Here is a 7088-nt window from a genome sequence, read left to right on the forward strand (position 1 = left end):
GGGGGGGGGGGGGGGGGGAGAGAGAGAAAATAACAGATAAAGAAAAAACTTAAAATGAAAAAAAATACAGTTTTAATTAAATTAACATGTGTCATGTAATGAATGGTGTGTGAACGCACTTGCTTCTTAAAATCTGGGGCTGATCGAAAAATGATATAATAATATCCGTTCAAAATTATTTAGTGGGGTAATAGGACGATTGCAAAGTTAAGGTGTCTTTTTGAAAATCCGAGACAACTTCAGTGATGACTTTATGTCTTTTTCTCTAAACTCTTACTTTACTTATTTTTCATTAAAAAAAACATATGATTTGGATTGTATGTATGCATTTAAACCAATTTAGATTTGTGTAAGTGGCCAAGCTTTATCGATGGGAAAAACTATATAATTAGACTATTTCACTATCATATTTACTGTTATTATCTATATTTTAAAAATATTATATATTTTATCACTAATTAATAGTTTCCTATGTGTCTTGCACTTAGATGCATGTATTTTTTTTGCTACCAGATACATAAAAATAGGGAGAGAGCGAGCGACATTGGGGAGGGAGGCGAGTGAAATTTGTATGTATCCCAGATACGTGATTCGCTTGTATATGGGATATCGGATACATATGAGACTGACAAGTGAGATGAGAGAGAGGCGAATGAGATTTATTATGTATCCCAGATACATGCGACTCTATTTGGATACAATGTATCTACAATAAATTATACCTAAATTTGACCCTATGTATCCGAGATACATGTATCTGAACGTATCTACAGACACTAAAATATGATAAGATATGTAATATTGCAAACTATAGTATATCTAAGTAATTAACTCCTAAACTAGTGGTATTATATTGAATAACTTAATTATACCAATACATACATACATACATATATATATATATATATATGAATTTAGTATCAATTAAGCAAAATTATTAGCATTAATGATACCAATCAAGTATACGATACTGATTTAGTATCAGTAAAGCAAAATTATCAGCTTTAATGATATCAATACAATATATGATACTAATTTAGTATCAGTTAAACGAAATTAGTTGGAGGTGTATAATGTAATTATTTACTGGAGTATGAATGTAAAGGAATATATATTTGTAATTATTTTGCTTTTATGGGGTATTTGCTTAGTTTCCCCTACATTATAACCTACCGCATTTTCTAGAGTAAACTTTTGGACTCAACTTATATTTTTGGATTGCCTCCTCATTTTTACAAATTATAACCTTTTGTATGTATGATAAGCTTTTTTGAGCCCACCTCATTTTCTTTATGGTGGAACCCTCTCATCTTCGGTGACTAGATGGTGATGTTCGTGCTGAGTCCGGGCTCAACATTTTACTTTCTCAATAATTGAGAAAATAGAAGCATGACAGAAAGGTCAGATTAGTTGAAAATTTTCATTTCACAAAAGCTTGTAGTATTAAAATTGTATTTGGAGTTTTTTGGATGCTTCTACAATCATAACTAGGGATGTTCATGGCTATGGTTATAAAATCAAACCGAACCGCAATTCGATTAAAAAAACCGATATTTAGTTTGATTTGGTTAGGTTTGATTTTAAATTTTGAAAAACCGATAGTATTTGGTTTGGTTTTGGTTTTACTAAAAATTAACCGCAAAAATAACCAAACCAAACCGAGAAGTTATATATATAAATTTTATAATTATTTATAAACAAAATATTATTATTTTGATAAATTTTAATTAACCTAAGTCTTTAATTTTACTATATTTTGAAGTCCAACACTTAAATTTTAGCCCAACTATTATAACCTTAAGTCTAAATCCCTCAATATTCATTACTTTAAAGATCACACTTTCTATGTTCTTTATAAATTTTTCTAACGCAACATTGAATAATTTAAAGCCCAAGCTAAAGAAGATGGTAATTGATTAGTTTTAACTATGAAATATTGATTATTATTTTTTTGAGAAGTAATTTCTCAATATTTTAAGGTGTAATTTTATTGAAAAGTCTATTGATAAGATGTTGAGATCTCTAGAATATTGAACCATCTTTATGTTATTGACAATGATTTTTTTTTAGTTTCTAAAACCTGGTACATTGAATGAATCACTTTGTTCGTGTAATAGCTTATTTGTGAATTATTCATGTACTAAGTGTTTGTATCTATCAAGATGCATATGTCCTCAACAAACTTATTACTTTTGAACCGATAAAAACCTAACCAAATCGACGATAACCAAATCGACGGTTATTTTTTTTATTCGGTTTGGTTTGATTTTAAAAATTTTAAAACCGATTTAAATTGATTTGGTTTTAATTTTAACTAATAACCGATCCAAATCGAACCATGAACACCCCTAATCATAACAGACTCAATAGTTTCTTGTAAAATCATGCGCTAACACAACTTCACCTTGCTACTTCAGAAGTATCCCACAATCCACTTTGACTTGAATCCAATTGTATTATCAATTTTATCAGAGGGAAAAATTGCTGGTACATATCGTTGATTGAACAGTTGTACGCCCTGCAGAAGCGATAACAACGTCAAGGTATCATTGAATTATATGTGCAGTACGTAGGGATTCAATATAAACTAAACAAAATGGGACCCATATTTCTCCTCCTTCTAAAAGGGCAAAAAAAAGAAAATCTTAAAAGTGTTCATTTAGCAAGGCAAATAAAAATATACAGAAAGATATTTCACCTATCACTGTTGCCAATGAGAAACATAAATGGCCTTTGTCTAAAACCATTTGAGCAGCCCCTTATGTAGGCAGTAATAAACTCATTGCAGGATGACTATAGTGTGAAGTTGCCAGCGTTTCTACCTCGCTTGTGAAGAACGATTTGGACTTTTTAATGTTCCTCTCGTTAGTTCTTGATAAAGATACATGTTCTTTTTCCGTGTAGGACAGAATTGTGTGCCAGAGAGCCACATAGTAGTAGGCTAATAACATGTGTTGTAAATGAATAGTGGGATTCAAGACTACAGAAATTTAATTAGAATGAAAATTACCTCCAATTTCGGTAGTCAAATGTGAAATTTCATCACCAAAATTGATGCACCAGCTCAAGATTCGAATTACTCTTCTCTAATTTTTCATCAATTTCTAAAAGTCTTCGCCAACAGTGAGTATGAGAGAATGAAAAGTACAAAAGTATTAGATGATGGAAAAGATGAAAAAATGAAGCAAAATAATGGAAAAACAGATGAGGTAGAAGGACATGTGTAGTACACGTGTTTATTTACCAGTGGATATGGCACAATGGTGTCCAGGGCTTAGATGTATTCGAAGGACTTCTAATATCGTCATCAAATCATGTGTCATCTCGTGAGTATGGTAGCAAAAGTAGTATAGCATTAGCATTTTGTTTTTACTGTAAAATTTAATCTAGGATGATATTTCATAAAACTCTGTATGAATCATTAATCACCAATCCTTGTGTGAATATGGGAAACCCGACTGTACGAACCCAAGAAAAGGCTGAACAATCGTAGTTTCTGACATTTTATTATGTGTGCTCTATGATAAAATATTTTGCAATTTTGTATTTTATAAATGGAGACACAGTTCATTGATTTTCTAAAACAGAATACAGAAACGATGGAAGTATGCAAATTTTCCTATAGGAGCATTGTATGAGTTAACATCTTTGAAAGAACATCTAGAAAACACAACTTTCTTCGAGGAAAATATTCGCTAAATATTTCTTAGGAGTTTCTATACATATCAAAAAGAAACTAATTTATGTTGAACACCAAAAAGAAAAGAAGAGCAATTATCCCCTTGTAGATCGGGATAAATTGGAGAGGTACATTTTACTAAGTTTGAACTTGAACCATCCACAAGCAAATGAAGATCTTATCAAATGAAGAGTTGTAGTTCAACACTACCTATAAAACATTGGATCAAAAGAAATGCAAATGTCTGTGTTGGTACTTTGTGTGTTGTGCCATTAGGCTCTAGGTTCTTACTTAATTGAAGCAGAAAGGAACAAAAAACATTTTAGCTGCCATATATCTGAAAAATTACTATGGGGAAGATAGAGTTAACATTTCAACTTTCTTGACATAGTTTAATCATCTCAGAACAGTAAATATGATGCGAGAGCTTGCTCGAAAAGAAAGTATAACATCGCAATTTTGCTAATTCAAATAACATCGGTATGTACTGAAATATGGCTCAAAACATCCATTTCAAGACAACATACCTGAACCCTACTATGAACGTGAGAAAGAAAACCTCAAAACCACATGATGCCTATTCATTCATCAAAATTAAAATAGATCAAATAGATACGGTGGAGTACTACAATGTATCCTTCATTTAGTACTCTAAGAAGATCTCATTCACTCAAATAAAATTTCACCGGAAAAATGAAAGTAATAAAGCACCTCACTACTGGAAGATAAGTATATTATACATTTGAAATATATTTCTTGAACACAAACATAAATGATAGAGACTGAGGTTATCCGATAAAAACATACTTTTTGAGTTATTGAATGATGGAGCAGAAGATTTTGGTAAACCTGCTGAAAAAGAAACGCAACAAAATTTTGTTAATGATTTCCACACATGTGATCAAATACCTTAGATGTTATAGAAAGAAACTAGTAAAAATTCATTTATACGAAGATGTTACAGAAAAGTACATAAGAAAAAGTGTATTGTATAATATGGAAACAACTACTACTGTGAAAATATTTCCTAATACATTAGTACTTAGTTGTACAACTGTTTATATATATATGTGCATTAATATAATTTTATAGTTATAACTATCCTAGGTGATCTCAAAGAGACGGAGGATACACAACTAAAACAGAATAATTACCCTGAAATGGGTTATCTCCATCGAAAGGCATAAATAAAAATTACATTCCAATGTTAATGGAGAGAATACATGTGAAACACTAAAGGCATAAACTGAACATTACTTTTCAACCTGCAGTGTTTTTAATTTACGTATCTAATTTTTCTTTTTAACATAAAGTTTGAGGATAGCAAGAGTGAAAAATACAGATGCAAGCAAATATAGCACACCAATCATAAATATCGCACTTACACATACCAACATAGTAAACTACAAATAAAAATATTTAGAAAAGTAATTCAGTTGTTCAGGCACCACATATAATTGCATGAAATGAAGGCGGCAGATTGAGCCTCCAATTTATATAGGATTTCCACCAAAGAGTCAGTGTAATTAGGACCTTAGACAATTGCCTTAAAATTTGAATGTATTAGTTGTGACTTGTAACTGTTGTAAGACATGCTTGGTCACCTTTTTTCCAGCAAATATCTCGATGAAACACATGTTGTGCTCAAAATCAAATTTTATCCACAATTGTAGAGTCACCTATTGTATTAGTTGTACCACCAACATGAGAACCTCGCAGTTTTTGTTTTTTGCAACCTCAATAATCTCATGATGTAATTTTAATTTATTCCACAAATCAATGTACATAGTATGAACTATGAAGTACAATACATTATTTTGTTTTCACTCCTATAAAATTAAAATGAAAAGAAAATTACCTTCCTGAAAGGCGAACCTCTTTTGTACAAGTAACTTCGTGAAAATGCTCGTGCAATTTATATAGAATTGATACTGAAGATCAAGACTTTCACCAAACACTTAATCTGCATATTCAATTCCTTCCTCTACTTTACCTTTAACCCCGAAACAGGTCAAAGTAGCTTAACTAAAACTACTGAAAAAATGAAAGTGACCAAACTATCACCAGAGAAATCTCCTTAGCTGCATTATGTGCATAAAAAATCCCAAGTCATCTATGTACTTAGCTTTATTCTCAAACATGCAAGAGGAAATTAGATACAATTGTTGATATGCACGCCTAAGAATTTTTTAAAAAAAAGATGAAAATAGCTACCATTGTAGGTCCATTTCACAGAAGTGTATAGATTTAAGAAAAGAAAAATCTGGAAAAAAAGAAGAAAAACTTATCGATAATTCAAAATACAGAAACACCGAAGATCAATTGGAGTTGAACCAGAGAAATTCAAAACAATGATTAGGATTGAGCGAAGAGCAGCCACGAATGCCTGAGAAGGAGAAGGAAAAGAGCGAGCGAGAGAGAATGGCGGATTCTAGAATCTCTGTGAAGAATGAAGAAAATGGTTTTTACATAGCAGAGTAGAGTCACTTTTAGATCAAGAAAATTACAAATTTGCCATTGTTCGACCTTTTCAAACTGCCATTTATAAATAAGGGTAAAGAAAGTTTTTCTAATTTAATTTGAGCTTCAACCCCCTAAATGAAGTTTTCACTCTACTTTTAGGCAAACTTAAATGACTTTTAAATCAAAAAATAAAAAATAGGGGAGACTTACTTTTGATTTTTAACTTATTTTAAGTTATTGTTAACCTTGCCAAACATTTTCAAACTTATTTTAACTCATTTCTTACTTATTTTAAATTATTTTTATACATTGACAAACACTTTCAAAAATAAAAAACTAACTTAAAGTAGGTTTGATCAACTTTTAAACCAATTCAAACACCCTCCAAAAAGATTTCTCTGATCTAAGTCTGTACTTGTAAGTTACAGTTCTCCTTTCAAAGTGCAAACATCATACTTCCTGTTTATTTGGTTGTTGCAGGCAGCATGCCTTTAATGGATTCTGGCATTCCACTAAGAGAAAATGTAGCAGGTTTGTTGATGGGGTTAGTTAGTGAAATTGACCCACCAACCGGTGAAATCAAGGATTATTATTTATTGACTGGTATTCTGGTGAGGACTGTTGTTTCGATCTTTCTGAATGTTGTGAAGTTCAATGAAGGGGTCAAAAAAAGAGGGAAAAGAAGCATCTTTTAGGGTGTGTTTGGTATGAAGGAAAATGTTTTCCTAGAAAATGTTTTCCCGGAAAACAAGTTGATTTTTGACTTATTTTCTCATGTTTGGTTGGTGAGTAGAAAATATTTTCCGGAAAAGAATTTTAGTGTTTGATTTATAAATGAAAAATATTTTTGAGAAATATCTTTTATTTTTACTAGAGTAGAAAATAGTTTTTGAAATTAAAAATAGTTTTTAAAAACAAACTTAAATTTTTTTGGGGGGGTGGGGGG

At 31.0% G+C, this 7088-nt stretch overlaps 1 pseudogene; it reads left to right on the forward strand.

The window, feature by feature from the left end:
- Nucleotides 1-6061: 6061 nt before the first annotated feature.
- The window catches only part of LOC125873649 (uncharacterized), an 11778-nt pseudogene continuing 10751 nt past the window's right edge, over nt 6062-7088 (forward strand).

The sequence above is a fragment of the Solanum stenotomum genome, chromosome 8 (assembly GCF_019186545.1).
Source record: "Solanum stenotomum isolate F172 chromosome 8, ASM1918654v1, whole genome shotgun sequence".
Classification (NCBI taxonomy): Eukaryota; Viridiplantae; Streptophyta; class Magnoliopsida; order Solanales; family Solanaceae; genus Solanum; species Solanum stenotomum.